Genomic DNA, 25,042 nt, shown 5'->3' with positions numbered 1-25,042 from the left:
CCTCCCCAAGAACCTCACTAGAGGGTGAGTGTCCTCCCACCAAAGAAGAACTGGAAGATTAATCAAAAAAAGAATTGATATTAAGTATTAAATACCTAGATGTGTGTGTGTGTGTGTGTGTGTGTGTGTGTGTGTCTGAAAGTAAACTACAAGTATAAAAAATCACATGCAAATGTCAATTCATGTAAAGTGAAATAATATGACCAAAAAAGGGGTTTTAAAGAAAGAGAAATGAAAAGTCTGATGAACTCACAAACACTACAGTGGCAATGGCCTAATGGTATGGTCTCAGACAGGCTTGCAAGAAGTGATGCACTACTGGGATGGCACATGCCTGTTATTCCAGCAACTTGGGATGCTGAGGTAGGAAAATCACAAGTTCAAGGTTAGCCTCAGTAATTTAGTGAGACCCTGGCTCAAAATAATTTGTTTAAAAGGGGGAGGGCTGGGGATGTAGCTCAGAGGCCCGACACTCTTGGGTTCAATCCCCAATACCACAAAAATGAAAAAGAGGGGGGGTGTGCAGGAGGGAGGGAGGAAGGAAGGGAGAGGAAACGACTATACAATTTGGTGCATCTCTTTCTGACTTTGCATTCAGACAAATGACATCAATAGCTTAACACTGGCCATAGTAGGAAAATTTCTATCATGAAAGTAAACAAACAAGAATTTTCCCCTCTCAAGTTATGTAGATTCTGAGTAATAAGCTTTTACCATCATACTACTGTGCATAAATAATGAATAGCTAAAATTTAATAAATAACCTAAAAGTGAGAAACCCAGTAACAGAAGCCTAAATAAGAAAAGAAAATGAAATAAAGAAAAAAAGGGAGGAAGGAAGGAAGGAAGGAAGGAAGGAAGGAAGGAAGGAAAAAACATAAAAGAATAAAGGTTAAAGAAAAAAGGCAAGGGAAGGAGGGTGGAAGGAGTCCAGGTATCTCTTTGATAACATGAAATCATTTCCTTTGGATATATTCCATCTTCAGTTTTTTTTTTAAGAAAAAAACATACAGCTTTTTGTATGGTTATACTAATGTATATTGTAACAAAAAATGAATAACAGTTCCCTTTCCTTTGTATTCTTACCAGCATTTATAATTTTGTCATTTTGATAAGATCCACTCAGATTAGGGTGATATGATATGTCATTATAGTTTTCATTTCCACTTCCCTTATGATTAATTATGTTGAGCATTTTTCATATGCTCTTTGGTTATTTGTATATCTTGTTTTAAGAAATGTCTATTCATGTCATTTGCCCATTTTTAATTAATTTATTTTAATTCAGTTTGCTATTCAGTTCCTTATATATTCTGAATATTAATAACTCATTAACTAAAAAGATTGCACATATTTCCTCCCCCCCTTTCTACAGGTTATCCTTTTACTCTGTTGATGGTTTGCTATAAAGGAGCTTCTTGGTTTGATAAAATCTGATTTGTCTATTTTTGCATTTGTTGCCTCTTCTTTTAGAGTTTTATTAAAAAAAAAAAAAAACTTTGCCTACACTAATGTTTTGAAATGTTGCAGGACTATTCCCAATAGTTAGCATATAACACTAACCAAGCTGTCCATCAGATGAAAAATACAGACGAATGAATGAATACAGATTTAAGGTACACACACACACACACACACACACACACACACGCACACACTACAATGCTATTTAGCAATAAAAAGAACAAAATCCTACCATTTTTGGTAACATGGATGGAACTGAAGGACATCATGTTAAGTGAAATAAGCCAGGCACAGAAAGACAAGCATTATGTTCTCACTCATTTGCAGAAGTTAAAAAAGTTGATCTCAAAGAAGTGAAGTGTAGAATAATAGTCAGCAGAGACTGAGAAGTTTGGAGGCATTAGTTCTACTGTTTTATGGTACAGTAGGATAACTATAGTCTACAACAATTTATGGTATTTATGTTTCAAAAATAACTTGAAAAATCTGAAGATTTCCAATATATATAAAAGATATATATTTGAGAAAGTAGAAAATGCTAATTACCCTGATTTTATCATTGTACTACTGAATACATGTATCAATGAATCATGCCACACCCAATAAATATGTTCAAATATTATGTATCAATTCAAAAGAAAGAGATCAGGAGCAACATAAAAGCTGATAATATAAAGGTAATCGTTAGTTAAAAGTACAAGTCTTCCTAGTTCCAAATAAAATATCCAACTTAGCAAAGACAGAAAAAAAAATCTACATAGCTATATTACACAAATCTAAGCCCAATACATCAGTTAAACTAGTAAACACAAATAGACTTTCCAGAGCTATCATACAGAGAATAACAAATTAGACAGAAAGATGATAGATTGATCGATAGAAACGTTTTATCAGAAATTTATGTAAATAAATTTCAAAGCTCAGATGAAATGAATAATTTACAAAGAAAACTCAATCATCAAAATTAGCCCCAGGAAGCAACGGTGTAATATACATGACTTTATGTATTTGTTAATACCCAAACTCCTTTGTCACAATGAATGACTTAATGTATGCAAGCTACAAAACAACAAAACTCCAGCAGCATCAGTAAAGATGTCTGGGATCTCAGGAAAGAATGCGAATTGTGCAAATGAATCTGTGTTACAATATTACAAATGTATGACAAAATCATATTAAATAAAATAAAAGGGCAGGGGGAGAAGCGGAGCTACACGATTTTGCAAACTTGTTTGAAGAAATTATAAGACTGAAAATCAAAGAAACTCTTCGTTAATAGCATTCTACAGTTAGTAAATTTATTTCTCATTATGTTATAGGTTAGCAATTCTGAATTTTTTATGTGTATGGTATTGAACAATTAAACAAATGGTGACTGGTGGGAAATATGTTTCTCCCTATTAGAGAAGGAAAATGAGGACAGGCTAGACTGAATCCTGTGGTACTTCATTAGAGTTAGAAACAGGAGTATGAACTCGTTCTTTTTTCTGAATGTATACACAGAAATATAGATGCAGAAAACATTCTAGCTATGTGTGTACACCAGGACTGGTGATCAAACATACATAGATTAACTATCTCTACCCCCACTGTTTAGTGATCTTAGAAGCAATGACACCTGGAAGCAATGAGCAACCAATGCAGAGATCTTGGTTTCAGATGCCATTTTCTAACAAATGAAGACAGGGTTTGCTGGAGAAATGGACGATTTTAGGACTGAGGTTTGAAATAACACAAGATGAGCTTGGAATACCTATAGAGCCTAAAAGTGAAGAAGTCCCCCAAGTACAAAAGAATCATAACATTTGAAAAGAACACAGGAGCCGATCTGAAAGAGTTCCCAGTGGCCAATGATGGAACTATTTGAACAACAGAATAAATAATGCAACATTGGATTATAACTCAAAGCATAAAATAAATATTAATGAATACAACTAATATAAAAATGATGAATAAATAAATATATGAGGAAAAAGAGACACAGAGCTCAAAACTTTCTCCCCCCTTGAGAACTGGCTGAACTGAGTGACTCACTGCCCAATAGTATGATAGGTAAAGGGAAAAATAAGTTCACAGAAAATAAACCTAGCAAACACTACCTTAGCAAAAGGATCAGAGTTGACATCATTAGTGACATCACATAAATACCATTATCCTGTGAAAAGAAATCCATGAGAAAAACCCTAGAACTTTGCATTATTTCTATATAGCCCCCACATAGTCATGAGAAAAGATAAAAAGTGAATTTGAATTTAGGGTTCTACAAAACATCTTCCCAGTGTTTGTCAAATTTTCAGCTTCATGAAAACATAAGACTGAAAAACTGTCACAACTGTAGGAGACTAAGGAGACAAAAACTAAATGCAATTGATAAACTAGATTAGATTCTACAACAAACAAAATGCATTAATAGAAACCTAATGCAATGCAAATAGCAAGGATTTTACTTAAGAAGAAATAAAATTAATTACTGTAACTATAGAAATTTGAGACCTACTAAGTCCATAAATAGTTTCAAACATTTTGGACAGAACTATATAATATCAAAGCACAGAATTCCACAAAGCCTTAAAAGGCAAGTTTATGTAAAGGTTATATCATATTGTTCCAAAGTGTTATAAGTGAAGGAAAACTTACAATAGTTTTATTATATAAATGTAAGCTTACATATTCAAACCTAATAAAGATAGTAGAGAAAAGGAAATGACAGATAAATTTTAATATGAATATGACTGTAAAATCTTAGTAAAATATTAATAAATATAAGTCAACATCAATCATTAATCAAACAAAAAATATATAACCAAGAGTTATTCAAGGAATGAAAAGATGGCTCAATAACAGGATACCCATTAATGTAATGTTCTATATGAAGAAATCTGTGAAAAGTGATTACAATTATACCTATTGTTTTAGTCAGCTTTTTTGTTCCTGTGACTAGAGGATCCAATCAGAACAAAACTAGAGGAGGAAATGTTTATTTGAGGCCTCACAGTTTCAGAGGTCTTAGTCCACAGAAAGCTCCATTCCTCGGGGTTCAAGGTAAGGCAGAACACCATGGCAGAAAAGTATGGCAGAGGGAAGCAGCTCACATCATTAGGAAGCAGAGAGGTTTCCACTAAAAAGATAAAAATATATACCCAAAGCCACGCCCCAATTCCCACCTCCTCCAGCCACACCTTACCGCTTCTGCTACCACTCAAGTTAATCCCTATCAGGGGATTAAATTACTGATTGAATTACACTCTCACAACCTTCTTCTTACGACTCTCTGAACCTTCTTGCATTGTCTTCCATGTGAGTTTCAGGGGACACCTCACATCCAAACCATAACTCCTATCAATATTGAAAATTCTTATTTTTTTAAATTAACAATAAAGTTGGATTTCATTAATAGTATGCATACTTCTTAATATATTAAAATATATACATCTTAATACTAGAAAGAGAAACCTAATTAATTTGGAAATATTAAAGAGATTTCCTTTAAGAACAGTAAGTAGGGAAAATACACACTACTACATTGACACGGGTCTACCACCTCCAGATTGGGTCTACCACCTTTAGATCAGAGAGGTGATCATAAAGACCTTACAGATCATTTATCCTGACCTTTTAATGTCTAATGAGACATTAATGAGATAGTTGAAATCTCTAGGCTAAAAATACAGAACTATATTTCAACGAAATTTGATAAAATTCAAACAGATTATTCTCAAGGGAATTTCCTCCTTTTATGTGACTCTATTCACAGTCAAGGATCTACTCAGAACTTGTTTTTAGTAAGTCCATTACATTTTCCTACTCTGTAAACCTATTCTATCTCTCTAGTAAATTTGCATTGCTTAAAACTCATCAGGGGAAAATTTAAAATTAGTTCACATATATACCTAGAATCTGATTCTTAGTGAACCTCATGTTCCTTTCCAGTTTTAAATCTCTCAGAAAAATATTTAGGCAACACTATCCAAGTACATTTCACTTCTTTTACAGCACACACTTTTGATACCTAGCTATACATAAAGAAACTTCCTTGGGAAATATTTTGACAAATATCTTGACATTTCCATTCTGGGGAGATGGTAAAAAAAAAGTTTCTAAAGAATGTAATACAATCATAGGACTTTCAGAGGTAAATGAATACTTTACAGTCTCAAAAGCTAATTATAGGCCAGCATAGTTAACAACTTGAAATTCAGGCCTATTTAGTGTTCTATGAAATTTTTCTTGTTTTACTTTTTCTTTCTTTTCTTTTCTTTTTTTTTTTTTTTTTGGTCCAGGGGATTGAACTCAGGGGCACTTGACCACTGAGTCATATACCCAGCCCTATTTTGTATTTTATTTAGAGACAGGACCTCATTAAGTTGCTTAGTGCCTTGCTTTTGCTGAGGTTGGCTTTAAACTCTCTATCCTCCTGTCTCAGCCTCAGCCTCATGAGCCGCTGAGATGACATGCATGTGTCACTGTACCCAGCTCTATGAAAAAAATTTTAGGAGTAAAAGAAAAAGTTTCACTTTTGGAAAAGAAACAAGTTAGGTATGTAAAGGTTTGACTTTCTGAAAGATTATAATTTAATCTCTTGTTCTCAAAATATAAGATATTAAAGTAAATACTATTTATCTTCATGGTATACAATCGACATCCGAATTTGTGGAAATATTCCCATTCCTTTAATTAAAATATTTTAGTTTATCAAATTATTAATCTTAAGCAGTAAATATTACTTTTAAAAATACCAATTTTCTACATTAAAAGCATCTACAATTCATCAATATTTGAGCTTAAATATATAATATTTCTTATGTTTGAAGGTTCAAGATATTAATGGAAAATTTGTTCTTAGTTTTCAAAAGAAAAATATCTTCACTTTTCTTATTTGAAATATCTCTATATATGTTTAATGTACATATCTATATTATAATTTTATCATCTTTGGAGTACTGAAAGTAAATCTATTAAGTACTGAATTCCTGGTCTATTTTAAGTAGATCTGGGGTGTTAGGGTTAGCCTAAAGTCTCTTAAATTTAAACCTATAATGATGGAGAGTTCTGCAATGATGCCTTGTTTCTTCTCTCATATCTAACCTATAATAAGGAATCGAATGTTCTTATTTTGGTAAGAAAAAGTTGGTTGCCCTAAAGGAAAAAATAAATTATCCCAATCCCATCCCATTCCAGGTTCCCTATAAGCAAGGCTGTGTTTACTCTCCCTGGTCCCAGTTTCATTAGTATTGAATATAGAGTATTGAATATAGAGCTACTCTGTGGATTAGGATGTATGATTTTGGTCTCACCACCAACTATGATTTTCTAACATTGCTAGTCCTGAGTTGTATTTATGGAAAATACTTGGTAGCTCCAGGCAATACATTTTCAGTTGCTCTACATACTATTAAGTAGTTTCATATTGAGCATCATAAATCACAAACAAAAACAGACTTTAAGTTAGATAAATCAGTCTCTTGGTTTTGTCATTGAAGAAAGGTGAAAATGGAAGAAATCTAAATAATGTGGATGCTACTTACTTGGCATTTTCAAAATATCAGTCATGTTATTTTAAAGTTCTATTATCTGTCTGAATTCTAAGCCTGGTTTCTGATGAGGTCTGAAGATAGCTCTCAAGGATTGGGCTTTTAACCTGCTAAATTGTTGTTATAATAGAAATTTCATTAAGCCTGAAAATGTTTTAGGGGGGTAGTCACGTTCTAGAAATACCAAAGATGGAGAAAATGGTAAGAGACTCCCCTGATGACTTACTGAGTGCAATGTAAGTAAATTAATCATTGTTGCTGTTTCTGACATAATCAAGTTGTTTGGCACAACGAAGGCATATGTAAAATTGATGGGCAATTTCTTTGGAATTACAAACGAAATGGAATGAGCTGCCAAGATTTCTTTTATGAAGCAATCTCACAAGCGTCTCTTGAGCTGAAATTCTCGTTAGAAAATGTTAAATCCAGGCTGTGCTACTTGTATAAAACATGCATTTCTAGAGTACACACCCAGCTGAAATCAACTAAGAAATGTCAGATTTGTTTCTCTAATTATTCAAGGCAGAATCAATTCTAATAATGTGGAAAGAGCTCTGATACAGAAATTAGGAGTACTGTGTTGTTATTTTAGCTAGGCTGCTAATTTAAGTCAATAGTTCTCTACTTTGCAGGTGGTTATGGGTTAAATTTTGCCTTCCTCCCAGTTTTCATGTTGAAATCCAAACTCCTATTATCTCAGAAAGTGAAGATGGGGAGATCATCATGGATTATCTGGGTGAACACTAAACATAAATGCAAGAGTCTTCCTAAAACGGAGGCAAATGGAGATTTGACTATATAAACAAAGTAGGAGACATGATAACAGAGTGAGACTGGCCGTGGGAAACACCCTCTACCTATCTGATGCTTGACTTTAGTCAAAGTATTTAGAAGAATATATTTCCAAACATTGAAAAGCTATATTCTGCTTTTATTCCACCCTCCTGGTTGAAATGATCATTGCAGCAGATATTTCTCCTAAGAAGTAGTAAAAGGAGATCTGTTTCAAGGACTTCAAAGATATTCTCTAATAATTTGAAACTTTTTGTTAAATAGAGGTATCATTTTATTATGTTATAGTAATAATATCAATGTATCCTGTTAAAAATGAGAGAGATAAAAACAGTCAAAATATTAAACTCCCATGATAAAGAGAACATTTAAAAATAGGGAAAAAATGATACATTAGAAACCGGTAAAAATAGAAAGACTGCAGACTTCTTTTTGGGAATGAAACAACCCAGAAGACAATAAAATAATAATTTAAAAGTGACAAAATGGGCCAACACAAATGTAACAACCTTTCTCTAAATGGTTCATTAATCTCTTAAAACTCTTTCAAAGGTAAAATGAAGAAAATTTATCTCCAGCAGACCCATCCTTTAAAAAAATATTAAAAGAAATTTTCCAAGTGGAAAACAAATGATAGGAAATAGAAACTTGGTTCTATACAAAGAAATAAAGAATATCAGAAATGGTAAGTGTATAGAAAAGAGAAGATAATTTTCCCTTCAATTAGTTTCCTTAAAAAGTAACTGTTTAAGGAAAAAATAGCAGTGATGTAGTACGTGTGTGTTTTATAACCTGTGGAGAAAGAAGGTATAATAATAATAGTGTAAATGATGCAAGAGGGTACTAAAGGTCATTTGCTAAAATTTTCATACATTTTAGATTAAATAGTATATTGTTCAGAGGATACTCTGATAATTTAAAGATAGCTATTGTTAGCATTTGAGAAACCACTAAAATGTTAAAAACCTAACAGTTCAATAGTGAAGATACAATTGAATACTAAATAAAAATAAATAAATACAGAAGAGAGGAAAAGAAACTGTTTTAGTCAACTTTTTCACTGCTGTGACTACAAGAAGTCACCAGCAAAACTGTAGAGGAGAAAACGTTTACTCAGGGGCTCACGGTTTCAGAGGTCTTCATCCATAGACAGCAGGTTCCATTCCTTGGGACTCCAGGTGAGGCTGAACATCATAGCAGAGGAGGGTTACAAAGGGAAACAGCTCACATCATGACCAGGAAGCAAGAGAGTCCTGCAAGATCCAAATATATACCCAAAGCCACGCCCCATTCCCACCTCCCCGAGCCACACCTACCAGTTCAGTTGCCACTCAGTTAATCCCTACCAGGGGATTAATTCACTGATTGGGTTAAGACTCTCAGAACCCAATCATTTCTTCTCTGAACCTTCTTGTATTGTCTCTCACGTGAGCTTTTGGGGGACACCACATCTGAACCATAACAGAAGTATAAGGAATGAAGACAGATGGCATACATAGGAAACAAATAAATAGTAGACTTTGACATCTACATATTGATAATCATATTAAGTGAAAACTCAAAAACAGTTTGTCATACTGGATTTTTAAAAAGCTATGCCATCTATATGTGATTATAGGAAATGTGCTTGAAATTAAAAGGACATGAAATAATATATAAACACTAATCATGAGAAAACTGAAAAGGCTTCATAAATAATACAATAAGAAAATCTCATAAAAGTTAATATATCTAAGGTGAGAGACTTTGTGACATTATAATTCTATTAAGAGAAACAAATTCTAAATATGTATGTACTTGAAAATAGTGTCAAAATACATAGAAAGAACTAATAAACCTGAAGGAAAAATAAAAACATCTGCCATTATTATTGTTATTTTTTTTATTGTAAACAAATGGGATACATGTTGTTTCTCTGTCTGTACATGGCGTAAAGGCATACCATTTGTGTAATCATAAATTTACATAGGGTAATGTTGTTTGATTCATTCTGCCATTTTTTTCCTTCCCCCCCACCCCTCCCACCCCTCCCCTCCATCTATACAGTCCTTCCTTCCTCCATTCCTGCCCCCCTCCCTAAACCCAACTCCAACCCCAACACTAACCCTCCCACCCCCATTATGTGTCATCATCCACTTATTAGCGATATCATTCTTCCTTTGGTTTTTTGAGACTGGCTTATCTCACTTAGCATGATATTCTCCAGTTTCATCCATTTGCCTGCAAATGCCATAATTTTATCATTCTTTATGGCTGAGTAATATTCCATTGTATATATATACCACATTTTCTTTATCCATTCATCAATTGAAGGACATCTAGGTTGGTTCCACAATCTGGCTATTGTGAACTGAGCAGCTATGAACATTGATGTGGCTGTATCTCTGTAATATGCTGATTTTAAGTCCTTTGGGTATAGGCCAAGGAGTGGGATAGCTGGGTCAAATGGTGGTTCCATTCCAAGTTTTCTAAGGAATCTCCACACTGCTTTCCAGAGTGGCTGCACTAATTTGCAGCCCCACCAGCAATGTATGAGTGTACCTTTCTCCCCACATCCTCGCCAACACCTGTTGTTGCTTGTATTCTTGATAATTGCCATTCTAATTGGGGTGAGATGGAATCTTAGGGTGGTTTTGATTTGCATTTCTCTTATTACTAGAGATGTTGAATATTTTTCCATATGTTTGTTGATTGCTTGTAGATCTTCTGTGAAGTGTCTATTCATTTCTTTAGCCCATTTGTCAATTGGATTATTTACATTCTTGGTGTAGAATTTTTTGAGTTATTTATAGATTCTGGAGATTAGCGCTCTATCTGAAGTATGATTGGCAAAGAATTTCTCCCACTCTGTAGGCTCTTTCTTCGCATTACTGATAGTTTCCTTTGCTGAGAGAAAGCTTTTTAGTTTGAATCTATCCCAGTTATTAATTCTTGCTTTTATTTCTTGTGCTATGGGAGTCCTGTTGAGGAAGTCTGGTCCTAAGCCAACATGTTGAAGCTCTGGACATACTTTTTCTTCTATAAGATGCAAGGTCTCTGGTCTGATTCTGAGATCCTTAATCCATTTTGAGTTTAGTTTCGTGCATGGTGAGAGATATGGGTTTAGTTTCATTCTGTTGCATATGGATTTCCAATTCTCCCAGCACCATTTGTTGAAGAGGCTATCTATTCTCCATTGCATATTTTTGGCCCCTTTGTCTAGTATGAGAAAATTGTATTTATTTGGGTTTGTGTCCGTGTCCTCTATTCTGTACCATTGATCCACCTTTCTATTTTGGTACCAATACCATACCGTTTCTGTTACTATTGCTTTGTAGTAGAGTTGAAGATCTGGTATTGCGATACCCCTGCTTCACTCTTTCTGCCAAGGATTGCTTTAGCTATTCTGGGTTTTTTATTCTTCCAGATGAATTTCAAAATTGCTTGCTCTATTTCTGTAAGGTACATCATTGGGATTTTAATTGGAATTGCATTGAATCTGTATAGCACTTTTGGTAGTATGGCCATTTTGACAATATTAATTCTTCCTATCCAAGAACATGGGAGATCTTTCCATCTTCTAAGGTTTTCTTGAATTTCTTTCTTTAGTGTTCTGTAGTTCTCATTGTAGAGGTCTTTCACCTCTTTTGTGAGATTGATTCCCAAATACTTTATTTTTTTGAAGCTATTGTGAATGGGGTAGTTTTCCTAATTTCTCTTTTTGAAGATTCATCACATGTATTAAAAGGCCTTAGATTTATGTGCATTGATCTTATATCCCGCTATTTTACTGAATTCACTTATGAGATCTAAAAGTTTTCTGGTGGAATTTCCTGGTTCCTCTAAGTATACCATCATATCATCAGCAAATAGGGATAGTTTGAGTTCTTCTTTTCCAATTCGTATCCCTTTAATTTCTTTGGTCTGTCTAATTGCTCTGGCTAGAGTTTCAAGGACGATATTGAATAGAAGTGGTGAAAGAGGGCATCCCTGCCTTATTCCAGTTTTTAGAGGGAATGCTTTCAGTTTTTCACCATTTAGAATGATATTAGCCATGGGTTTAGCGTAGATGGCCTTTACAATGTTAATGAATGTTCCCACTATCCCTATTTTTTCTAGTGTTTTGAGCATGAAGGGGTGCTGTATTTTATCAAATGCTTTTTCTGCATCTATTGAAATAATCATGTGATTCTTGACTTTAAGTCTATTGATATGGTGAATTACATTTATTGATTTCCTGATGTTGAACCAACGTTGCATCCCTGGGATGAAACCCACTTGATCATGGTGCACTATCTTTTTAATATGTTTTTGTATGCAATTTGCTAAAATTTTGTTGAGAATTTTTGCGTCAATGTTCATTAAGGATATTGGTCTGAAATTTTCTTTCCTTGATGTGTCTCTGTCTGGTTTAGGAATTAGGGTAATATTGGCTTCATAGAATGAGTTTGGGAGAGTTCGCTCCTCTTCTATTTTCTGGAATATTTTGAGAAGTATTGGAATGAGCTCTTCTTTAAAAGTTTTGTAGAACTCGGCTGAGAACCCATCTGTTCCTGGACTTTTCTTTGTTGGTAGGCTTTTGATGACTTCTTCTATTTCATTACTTGAAATTGGTCTATTTAAATTGTGTATGTCCTCCTCGTTTAGTTTAGGCAATTCATATGTCTCTAGAAACCTGTTGATGTCTTCGAAATTTTCTATTTTGTTGGAGTATAGATTTTCAAAATAGCTTCTAATTATGTTTTGTATTTTAGTCGTGTCTGTTGTGATATTTCCTCGTTCATTCCGAATTTTAGTGATTTGGGTTTTCTCTCGTCTCCTCTTTGTTAGTGTGGCTAAAGGTTTATCAATTTTGTTTATTTTTTCGAAGAACCAACTATTTATTTTGTCAATTTTTTGTATTGTTTCTTTCGCTTCAATTTTGTTGATTTCAGCTCTCAGTTTAACTATTTCCTGTCTTCTACTACTTTTGGTGTTGGTCTGTTCTTCTTTTTCTAGGGCTTTGAGCTGTAGTGTTAGGTCATTTATTTTTTGAGTTTTACTTCTTTTATTAAATGCGCTCCATGAAATAAATCTTCCTCTAAGTACTGCTTTCATAGTGTCCCAGAGATTTTGATATGATGTTTCTTTGTTCTCATTTACCTCTAAGAAATTTTTAATTTCCTTCCTAATACCTTCTGTTATCCATTCATCATATAGTAGCATATTGTTTAATCTTCAGGTGTTGGAGTAGTTTCTGTTTTTTACTCTTTCATTAATTTGTAACTTCAATCCATTATGATCTGATAGAATACAAGGTAGTGTCTCTATCTTCTTGTATTTGCTGACATCAGCTTTGTGGCATAATATATGGTCTATTATAGAGAAGGATCCATGTGCTGCTGAGAAGAAAGTGTATTCGCTCTTGGTTGGATGGTATATTCTATAAATGTCTGTTAAGTCTAAATTATTGATTGTGTTATTGAGATCTATGGTTTCTTTGTTCAATTTTTGTTTGGAAGATCTGTCCAGTGGTGAAAGAGGCGTGTTAAAATCACCTAGTATTATTGTGTTATGGTCTATTTGGTTTCTGAAATTGAGAAGGATTTGTTTAACATACATAGATGAGCCACGTTTTGGGGCATAGATGTTTATGATTGTTATATCTTGCTGATTTATGCTTCCCTTAAGCAGTATGAAATGTCCTTCTTTATCCCTTCTGACTAACATTGGCTTGAAGTCCACAGTATCTGAAATGAGGATGGATACTACAGCTTTTTTGCTGAGTCCATGTGCATCGTATGTTTGTCCCCATCCTTTCACCTTTAGTCTATGGGTATCTCTTTCTATGAGGTGAGTCTTTTGCAGGCACCATATTGTTGGATCTTTCTTTTTAATCCAATCTGCCAGTCTATGTCTTTTGATTGATGAATTCAGGCCATTAACATTCAGGGTTATTATTGAGATATGATTTGTATTCCCGGTCATTTGGTTCATATTTAAAATTTTTGACACATCTTGGTTCCTCCTTTATTTGACAGTTCCTTTAGGATAATTCCTCCTTTTGCTGATTTGCTTCTTTGTTTTTTATCTCTTCCTCATGAAATATTTTGCTGAGAATGTTCTGTAATGCTGGCTTTCTTTTTGTAAATTCTTTTACCTTTTGTTTATCATGGAATGATTTTATTTCATCGTCAAATTTGAAGGTAAATTTTGCTGGGTATAAGATTCTTGGTTGGCATCCATTTTCTTTCAGAGCTTGAAAAATGTTGTTCCAGGCCCTTCTAGCTTTTAGGGTCTGGATTGAAAAATCTGCTGATATCCGTATTGGCTTCCCCCTGAATGTAATTTGGTTCTTTTCTCTCACAGCCTTTAAAATTCTGTCTTTATTTTGTATGTTCAGTATTTTCATTATAATGTGCCTTGGTGTGGGTCTGTTGTAATTTTGTGTATTTGGAGTCCTATGAGCCTCTTGGACTTGATTTTCCATTTCATTCTTCAGATTTGGGAAATTTTCTGATATTATTCCATTGAATAGATTGTTCATTCCTTTGGTTTGTTTCTCTAAGCCTTCCTCAATCCCAATAATTCTCAAATTTGGCCTTTTCATGATATCCCATAGTTCTTGCAGATTCTGTTCATGATTTCTCACCATCATCTCTGTTTGTTCAACTTTGTTTTCAAGGTTAAATATTTTGTCTTCAATATCTGAAGTTCTGTCTTCCAGGTGGTCTATCCTATTGGTTATGCTTTCTATGGAGTTCTTAATTTGGTTTATTGTTTCCTTCATTTCAAGGATTTCTGTTTGGTTTTTTTTCAATATCTCTAACTCTTTATTGAAATGATCTTTTGCTTCCTGAATTTGCTCTGTTAACTGTTGATTGGTGTGATCATTCAATGCCTGCATTTGCTCTTTCATCTCATCGTTTGCTTCCCTAATCATTTTAATTATGTACATTCTGAACTCCCTTTCTGACATTTCTTCTGCCATGCTGTCGTTGAATTTTATTGATGTAACATCTAGATTTGTTTGGGGCGTTTTTTTCCCTTGTGTTCTCATATTGTTCAGGAATCAGTGGGTCCTTAAGATATTGCAGATTTCCTCTATCAACTTATAATGTCCCTGAAGATTGCTAGTATATCCCCTCTTATCCTTCAGTAGCCTGAAGTCTTGGAGGAGGTTAATAATGCAGAGCTCCACGAAGAAGCTGCCTCTCTAGGGGTGGTGACCCTCAGGTGGTGTATATTCCCTGCTAGTGGGCAGAGATGCCTCCACCTGTTGACCAGTGGTCATCCAATGGGGAACTAGACTGCGGGCTGAGGCAAGGCCTGTTTGTGCCTGTGTCTCTGGTTTTACTGTCCCTGTGGGAAAACCTCCCCCGGCCAGGAAGACTCACTCGGTGGGGACGTCTTGCTGGTCAGTTCCCCTCCTAGAGGTTCCCCTCAATCTACAACTACTGCCTGGGCTGGGCTGTCTTCCTCTGCAACGATCCCAGGGGCCCGGACCTACGTCCTGGGCCTGGGAGCCTCACCCTTCGCAGGCAAGTCTCCTTAGGCTGCCTCTCCCAGAGACTCTGCCAGCAGTCCTGGAAACTTCGCTCCGCCCCTAGATGTGTCTCTGTGCGGCTCTTCCAGCAAGAAGCCACCTAGCTCCTGGGACCCTGCTCTGCACCAATCGCCTGGCTATGCAGCCCCTCCTCTGAGCCACCACCTGGAGCCCCGTACAATAGCTCTGAGACCCAGAGACCCGCCACACACCTCCTCCTCCGGACAGCCGCCCAGTTTCCGACGCAGTCACTAGGAGTCCAAACAACTCACTTCGGGTCTCCTCCTCCCGCCAACCACCCGTAGCCCTAGGCAGTCACTCCAAGTCCAAGTGACCCGCCCTGTTCCTCCTCCTCCTCCTTGGGGTAGTCCCCCAGGTGTTCAGGAGCGGTGGCTCCGAGACCAAGTGACCCACCACGCTCCTCCTCCAGGCAGGCCGCCGGTGTTCAGGAGCGGTCGCTTTTACTCCAATCAACTCACCACTCGCCTCCTCCTCTGGCAACCACCTGTGGCTCTGATGCAGTCACTCCTAGTCCAAGTGACCCACTGCTCTCCTCCTCCAGGCAGGCCACCAGTGTTCTGGAGCAGTTGTTCTGAGTTCAAACAGCTCGCCACGCAACTCCTCCTCTGGCAACTGCCGGTGGCTCTGATGCAGTCACTCCTAGACCAAGCGTCCCGCCGGGCTCCTCCTCTTCCTCCAGGCAGTCCCCCGGTGTTCAGGAGCGCTCGCTCTGAGTTCAAACAGCTTACCACGCAGCTCCTCCTCTGGCAACTGCCTGTGGCTCTGATGCAGTCACTCCTAGACCAAGCGACCCATGGGGCTTCTCCTCTTCCTCTGGGCAACCCCCCGGTGTTCAGAAGCGGTAGTTCTGCATCCACACAGCTCGCCACACAGCTCCTCCTCAGGCAGCCGCCCGGAGCCCCAGTGGTTGCTCCGAGTCCAAGCGCTGTGCTGAGCCGCCTCCTCTACGATGATCGCCGTTCTGCAATTATTATTAATATTACAATACTATTATCTCAATAACAAGTAGATATAAATTGAGTAGGAAAATTTAAGACTTGGGTGCCATTATCAAACAGATCGACCTACTCAATATTCTTGGACAATCACATTCAACTATAGCAGAACATACAGCCTTTTTATGTAACCATAGAACATTTACTAGGATATTCATACACTCATTCAACAAATAAAGCTAAATAGACTTATAAAATAACAGTTAATATTTGTTTAGAAAAGATACTTAGGAAACAATAACCAAAATTTAGGAAGATGAAAACCAACTATAGAAAAAAAATAAAGAAAAACACTGTGAGAAAGCTCATGGATCAGAAAAGAAATACCCAGAGATAGTGGAAAATATGTTGAACTGAGTGATATAGAAGCTCAGCACTCTAAAACTTAGAGGGAAATTCACAATTTAAAATATTTATACTAGGAACTAATATAAATTTCATCATGAATTCACAAAACAAATAGAAATAAATAATACTAACATCTTTTTGTGAAAACAATGACTGCTAAAAATGATTGTAAAGTGATCAAGAATTAAAGAGGGTGTATCAGTACAAATTATAAAAGGAAGAATAATTAGAGAATATTAAAACAATTTCATAATAAAATGTGATACCAAAAAACAAAAAAAAATGATGAAGAAACATGTAAGTAACAAAGAATATTTGTAAGTAAGGAAAATAATACCAGGATGATATAATGGAATACAACATATTAATAATTTTATTAAATAAATATTCTCTAATTAATCAATGCTTGACAACCTAGATGTAATGATAAAATATTTTAAAAGACATCATTACCAAAGCATATTTAAGAATATATGAAAAATGAATAGCCTATAAATATATTGAATTCACAATTAAACTTTGACATAGAGTTAGAACTGATAGCTTTGCTATTGGTTAAACATTTAAGAAAGAAATAATACTAATTTTACCAAAAAGTCTTTGTGAAAATAGAGGAAAGAACAGTTCCCAACTTATTTTGTTAAGCCAAAATGATCCTAATACCAAAACCAGGCAAAAATATTTTAAGAAAAAAAAAATGAATCAACTTCCTCATAAATACAGATTCAAATGTACTTAACAAAAACAAAATAGCAAATTGAATCTAATAAAGGGGAATTTATTCTAGCAATGGAAGGTCAGTTTGACTTCAGGAAATCAAATGAATTTAAAATACCACAGTAACAGAATAAGGGAGAAAAGCCACATGAGCATTTCAAGTGATACAGAAGAAAGCATTTGTCATAATTATAAACCCATTTATGTTAAAAACTCTAAGAAAACTAGGGGAAATGAAAGGCATATATCAAGAGGAAAAAGTTAACATCCACTAATGGTAAAAACTGAACTCTAGATTTGAGAAAAAGGCAATTGGATTGGATATCCATTTGAAAAAACTTTGATTTTTACTTCATGCTAAACTCCCTCACTTCCCTTCCAAAAAATTAAATCATATTAAAATTAAAAGTTCAAATTACAGCCAGATGCAATGGCGTACACCTGTAATTCCAATAATTCAAGGGGCTAAGACAGGAAGATCACAAGTTCAAGGCCATCCTCAGCCACTTAGTGACACCCTCAGCAGCTTAGTGAAACCCTGTCTCAAAATAAAGATAAAAAAGGGCTGGGATGTAGCACAGCGGTAAAGTGCCCCTAGGTTCAATCCCCAGTATTTAAAAAAAAATAAACTTCAAACTAGAAAACATCTATTAGAAAACTTAGGAACATGGGATATAACTAATGCAAAATCAGTTAGGCAAAGATTCTAGACAGAATGCAAACCAAAAAGAACAAAAACATTAAACTGAAAATTAAAATGAAAACTTCTGTTCTTAAGACACCATTAAGAAAATTAAATTTACAGTACTTATTTCTGATGGATGGCTGGTATCCAAGAATATATACAACTTCTATATCACAAAAACAGAAAGCAAAGAAGCCAATTAAAAATAGTCAAAGGACAACAAGGTGCATCATGAGGCTATTTTTACAGGGATACAACTGTGCTGCATCTTGACTATAGTACTGGCTACACAAGAGTATACTTTTTGGCAAAATTATACAACCTACACCAAAAGCAGATAAATTTTACTGTATGTAAATATCAAAATTAACCAAATAGTTCAATGGGTTCTTCCAAAAAAAGATACATAAGCCAACAAGCACATGAAAAAATGTGTAACATAACTGCAATTAGAAAAATGCAAATTTAAACCAATTATTAATAAAACATCAAGTATTTAGAGTTTACATGAATGTTGTGGAACAATTGGAATTTTTATTCATGGTTATTTAATATATAAAATGGTACAGACACTTTAGAAAACAAACAATTTCACAAAGTATTGCATATATATTTACCAAATGATACAGCAGTTCAACTTTAAGGCTTTTATTTGAGAAAAATAAAAATACATATCCACAGAAACTCCTGCTCTTACCTGATAGTAATTCATAATAACCCCCAAGCTAGAAACAATTCAATGTCCATGAACTGGTTGACTCAATAAACAAATTGTAGTATATCTATACCATAGATATAGAACCCAGCAATCAAAAGCAACAAACTACTTATATATGAAGAACATGCTTGATCTGCTAAAACATTATTCTGTATTAGACTAGAAGTAGCAAAACTAAGTTGTAGAATTTCTAAAAGGTTAGATCTTATGTTCAGTGTTCATATCACTGAATAATAATAAATAGGATAGATGTAGACTTTGTGGAATATGCTTGTGGAATTGTTTGTGGTGATAGTTTCTCAGGTGTTTAAGCTCCAAACTCATCAAATTTTACACATTAAATATGTACAGATATTTGTATGCCAACTATAACTCAGAAGTACTTAAACACACACACACACACACACACACACACACAGAAGGCAGATTAGTGACTGACAGGAGACAGAAAAATGGGGTGGGTAGCTGGGCTTGTAGGATGTTAACTGCTGAGGGACACAGGAAAATGCTCTGGGATTAGAAAAGCGTTCTCCATCCTGATTACAGTGGTGGTTATTTGTGTATATTTTTCTGAAAATTCATCAACTGTATGTTTAAAACAGACACATTATCTTGAATGTATGTTGTATACCTTAATATATTAAGATGTCATTTTAGTTCTTTTTATGCAATCAATATGATACTTGAATCCTATTACTAAGGTTTCTAATATACAGTTCTAGCACAGGAAGGATATATAGCTATTTATATTTAATGACATTGAACGTTTACTTCTAAAATTATTCATTTAATTTTCACTATTTCTATAATGGAAACCAAAGGACTTCAATGTCTTATACACTGTTATTTCTATTTGTACTTCTCTGGCAAATGGACATGGAACATTTAATGTATATTTAACTACTTTTTTCCAGTGATTCCAGCCAATAGCCACACCACACTAAGGTGTGACATAGTCTGAGCCTCTACTAATCTTTCACTAGATGAAATATCACAAATAAAGTTCATCATAAGGAAGTTTATATTCACTGGATAAAATGGGACCTAGCAGTTCTTCTTGTGTTAATGCAGGAATAGTCAGAGGTGAAATGATTACTTTAAGAGATCTGTGATTTAATTGGTCCATACTAGTTTGAATGGATTAACTGAGTGGTAACTGTAGGCAGGTGGGGCATGGCTGGAGGAGGTGGGTCACTGGGATGTGCCCTGGAAGGATACATCTTGTTTCCCTGGCGCCCTACACCTCTCTTCTTCCCAGTTGCCATGAGGTGAGCAGGTTTTCTGAGCTATCACCATCTGCCATGATGTTCTGTCTCACCTTGGGACCAGAAAAATGGAGTCAACTAGCCATAGACTGAATATCTATGAGTCAAAATAAGCTTTTCCTCCTCCAAGTTGTTCACATCAGGTATTTTGGTCACAACTACGCAAAGTTGGCAAACATGTGTCAATAGTCTTGCCTTGAAGGAAAACCAGACATGAAGACCTCTAAAGTCCCCAGGGACCCCTGGATGTGGACGAACTTTTCTTGAGCAATATTCACTGAGCTCTTTTAAGCTGTTGTCATTGACATGGTCTTTCCTCACTGTGCCATACCAGGTCAAAATCCTATAGGAACTGGGTAACATTCAGTGCCACTGACAATTGAAGCGTACAGGACAAAAGAGGCACAACCATGAAATAGAGTGGTGGAGGCTAGGCATTCACTTGTCAAGAGAGTATTTAAAAATATTTTTATAGAATTTCAACTTGTTGTAAGCATCAATACTTATGCAGATGCTGGGAAATACGTATTCAAAAATTGTTGGTTTTGCTTTTAGAAAGTATTCTAACATTTGGATAAACATTTAATATTTAATAACTAAAGGAAGAGGGAAATCAGGATTGTGCTTGCTTTGGGTGATTAGGCATATGGGTGATATAAAAACTATTATGAATGTAAGTTTAGATGTTAACACCTACCTGAGATAAAATAAATAATACTCATGGTACCCTTAAAGATAATATTTAGTCTGGTCTTCCTTTTGGGAAACTGTATTTTAAAATCCACCTAAATCCATTCACTGCTTATTTTAAGTGAAAATGTAACAAATTTTAAAGATAAGCAAATTCTTATGCCATCACTAAATACTACTAAGGAGAAACATCTAAATACACAAAATTTGGGGAAATTCATGTCACACGATACAGACAAAATTAAAGAAGAGTTTATAGAAACTCTTGTATAGCAGTACAGTCCGCTGAAATAAAACTTGGAGGATATGTTGGACCAGAAAGATGGTGAGTATTGGAAGAATAAGCACTTAAACCTGGACAAGTATTGGTATAATGACAGAATATTGGTTATAAATTGAGAGAATCAAAAAAAGAGTAAATGGTAGATCATAGAAGCTCAGGAAATTGTAACCATCACAGATGGAGATGGGGATATCATTCCACAGTTAGTAGGTGCTGGTGGACTTTGATCCAAGATAAAATCCCTTAGAAAGGTGATTCCTTACTAGGCAATGTGTTAGCTGTGGGAGCTTTGTCTCCTTGGGATGTTTAGAAGGGTTCTTCATAGACACATGATTGCCAGAGAAGTAGCAAGCCACATAACTGCTTCCTATTGCTTATACACATTGACTTTGATATTGACCTCTGACCCATGCCCATATTTTTGCATAAGACAAGTCCTTTGCTTTTTGTGGTAGAGAGAAGCAGCATAGGCAGCTAAGGGAGCAGGATGTCACCATTGCTATCAAATTATAAAATCATCGCTTCAAAAGATAACTTTACTCATTTCACAATGCTGGAGTTCCCTGCCATATAAACAAAACCACCAGGTGGAAAGGTAAGGCAAATTTGATGTACAAAACATTCTGTGTATTTAAACTGATTTAACATGCCATCTGGAAACACAAAAATATGCAGTCAATAAAAGAGTAAGAACAATAATTCTATATATTCTTCCAGCTTAAATTTACTACCGATGACTACAGGCTCTATGTAAATCTCAAATCCTTTCCATGGTGAAGCAACCTAAAAATATTTCTACTATTTAATCAACAAGAAGCAAAAAGCATTGAGGAAAATGCTAATAGATTTAATATATTTAAACTTGAATCTTCTAGAATTAAAAAAAAAGGATACCATAAAAAACTAAAGACAAAAAAGAAAAGTATTTTATATAGAATTTAAATTCTAAATAGTGACTAAGATGTCCTCAACTTTCCTCTTAACTTGATTTTGACAAGTTTCTTCTAGGCAATAGACTCCCGACCTCTTTTTTTTTTTTTTTTTTTTCTTAAAGCATTAACTTTCTGTGCTTCTGTGAGATCTAAATCTTTTTCCTACCTCTTCTCAACTATTCCTTAAGCCTCTCCTTTGAAATGTAGTCATAAAGGGAAAAAAGCACTCCTTTCTCTCTTGGTTTCTGTGGAAGGTAGGGCCCAAATTTTGAAAAGTACCAAGTAACCAATGGCCTAATCACATTGACCAACCTCCCTATTACCTTCAAGTACGTTCCCACTAGCTTGCCCTAGTGCTTGAATCTCTCTTGCATTTTCTTTCAGCAGACTTGAATTTCATCTCTCTCCACTAAAGCAGTAGTGTTAAGTAAAGTCTTTCCTACCTGTTTAACTTGTTGGTACATTTTTGTTTGACAATCAATAAGGAAATGATAAATAGTATAAATATAAAATGATCAAATAACTTCTACCACGGAAGGTATAAATTGCCAATAAGCATATGAACATATGATGCTCAGTCTCATTAGAGAGATAAAAGGTAATAGGATGGTGGCTTCCAACTTATTAATAATCAGATTTATAAAATTTAAAAAGTCTGAGGATATAAATAACATATATAGTTGACTTAAAAGTAATTAGGTCCCATTACTTTTAGAGTAATTTTATAATATTACATGGTAGAAAGGCCCAGATTCTAAGGCCCAGCAGTTCTACTTGTACTTATGACACCTAGAAAAATTTTTACACATGCAAAATTTGAACAGGAAAAAATGTACAAGGATATTCACTAAATTTTTAAAATTTTTTTGTAGTTTTAGATAAACAGGATGCTTTTATTTTATTTATTTATTTTTATGTCATGCTAAGGATCAAACCCAGTGCCTTACACATGCTAGGCAAGTGCTCTGCCACTGAGCTACAGCCCCAGTCCTTCACTGAGATTTTATTGACAGAATTCAAAACATGGAAAATAATCCAAATGCCCATTACTAGAATAATGGATTTCTTCTATACATAGATTTGAATATTACACTGTAGTAAAAATCAACTACATTTACTAATATGGAGCATTTTCAAAGCATGAGAATGAAAAAGTTTAAGAAGAATAATTGTATGACAGTAAATGTGAATTTTTAAAGCCTACCAAGAAATACTAATATTCACAGATATATCCATATGATGTAAAACTATTTTTAAAAATTTCAACCAGTGAATTTACTGGAGTGGTTATTTAACATGGTGAAGCAGAGTAGGAAATATGGCATTTCGGTGATTTTGCAGCAATACATGAAGATGACCCAAATGACTTTGCTGGAGCAAGAGGCATCAGACAGCATCACTTTCATTTGGCTGAAAGAAACAAAGGCAGGCAGTGAAAGGGGAAGGCTTTAAAGTCAAGAAAAGGAAGGTAAGAGGGAAGGAAGGAAGGAAAAGAAGGTAAGTTATATTACAGCTGTGCCCTGATTGGAAGCTTCTGGCAGGAGAAAGCTGTAGGCAAGACAATCAAAATGTGGCAGCTGAGTAGAGTATATTTAGTTTTCTCCCTTTGTTCCTAAGTTGGGGTAGAAAAAGGAAAAAATTAAGGAATGCTGTTGGTATTGTTCAAACCTGTTCTGGTTGCTGCAGAAGTTGGTTTGACTTCTTGCTGCAGGTTGGGGGTCAGGTTTCTGTTTTTTATTTATGGTCTGACCATTGTCCATTTGTCTATTCAGTCTATCAATAGACTCACAGTAGTCATAAAACACAAAATACAATTTAGTGAACAAATTAAAGTGGCAAAACATATACTCTAAATGTAAAATTAAGATATAACAACATTCGTTTTGGTATTTTTTGGCATTTGCTGAAGGCTGTCACATATGTATTTCATATATGTGCAGATAATCATAATTCCTAAGCTAAAACTATATAGGTATATTTCCAAAATGTTGATTCTTAAAACATAACTCAAAATAGTCTTAACAATACACACTATTATGTGATCAAAAAAATAAAATTTTATTAGGATCTATTTCATAACTACTATAATTAGGGCTGGAAAATGCAAGTACTTAAAGTCTTTCAAATAGTTGAGTACTACTCATTTATTCTTTTACATTTTGTCATTGACTTTATGGGGCAGAAATCTGTAATGTTAGATATTATAAAGAACTGTTAAATACTTCATTGTTCTGCCCCTCTGCTAGTATAATATAGGAGTTTATATATAGTAGCAAGTTTTGTACAAAGAAAAACAAATTTCATAAGAATTAATACTTTTAGAGAACAAATATGTCTATTAGTAAAATGAAATGTCTCCTTGAAAGAAGTCACATTATTATGATACTTGCTGGTAGCCCATTTTAATTTCTGACTTGATTTCATTTCGATGTTGCAAACTTTCTTCAGAGAAGAAATGGCAGGGGTTATTGAGGAAATCATTGTATTTTATAGAACAACTGATTGATCTGAGGAGGGAGGATCAAGATTTGCTAATGGTCTGGATTTTTTTTCTTAGAATCAGATGCTTGCTTTGATTGAAAAGATAACTGTGGGTGATTGCTATTAGCTTTTTGTGAACTTTTTTGTCCATTCCATTTTTAAGGGGACAGTAACCTAGTCATCCAAAGGGCATTAACAGGGATTGAGAATTATCTTCTTCCCACTCACTCAGCTTCAAAATCAGGTCAGGTTGTTCTGTAAATGAAAACCCCACTGAAGCTGTTTCTCTTATCCTCTCCTTTGGCTAAATCAGGATCCTAGACTTCAAAGAAAAAAAAAATGTAGTCTTTTTTCAGGAATAATACAATCAGTGCAGACAAAAGAAAAAACTTACAGATCAGTCTCTTCAAACTTTGAAACTAAGATGAAAAGATCCATTTAAAAGTCTATGGACAGGAAAATGTCATAGTAATCATGGAAATTTGACCCATAGGACAATTTCTCTGACGTATTTGTTTTAAGAACAGTGAGCCTAGTCATACAGTCGTTAATCCAAGAGAAGTGAATGAGTTTGCTTTAATAAAAATTATAGTTTCTAGGTCCATTCAAAGTTTGC

This window comes from Sciurus carolinensis, chromosome 13 (assembly GCF_902686445.1).
Source record: "Sciurus carolinensis chromosome 13, mSciCar1.2, whole genome shotgun sequence".
Taxonomy (NCBI): Eukaryota; Metazoa; Chordata; class Mammalia; order Rodentia; family Sciuridae; genus Sciurus; species Sciurus carolinensis.
The sequence above is the reverse complement of the archived record's forward strand: the minus strand, read 5'-3'. Positions refer to the sequence as shown.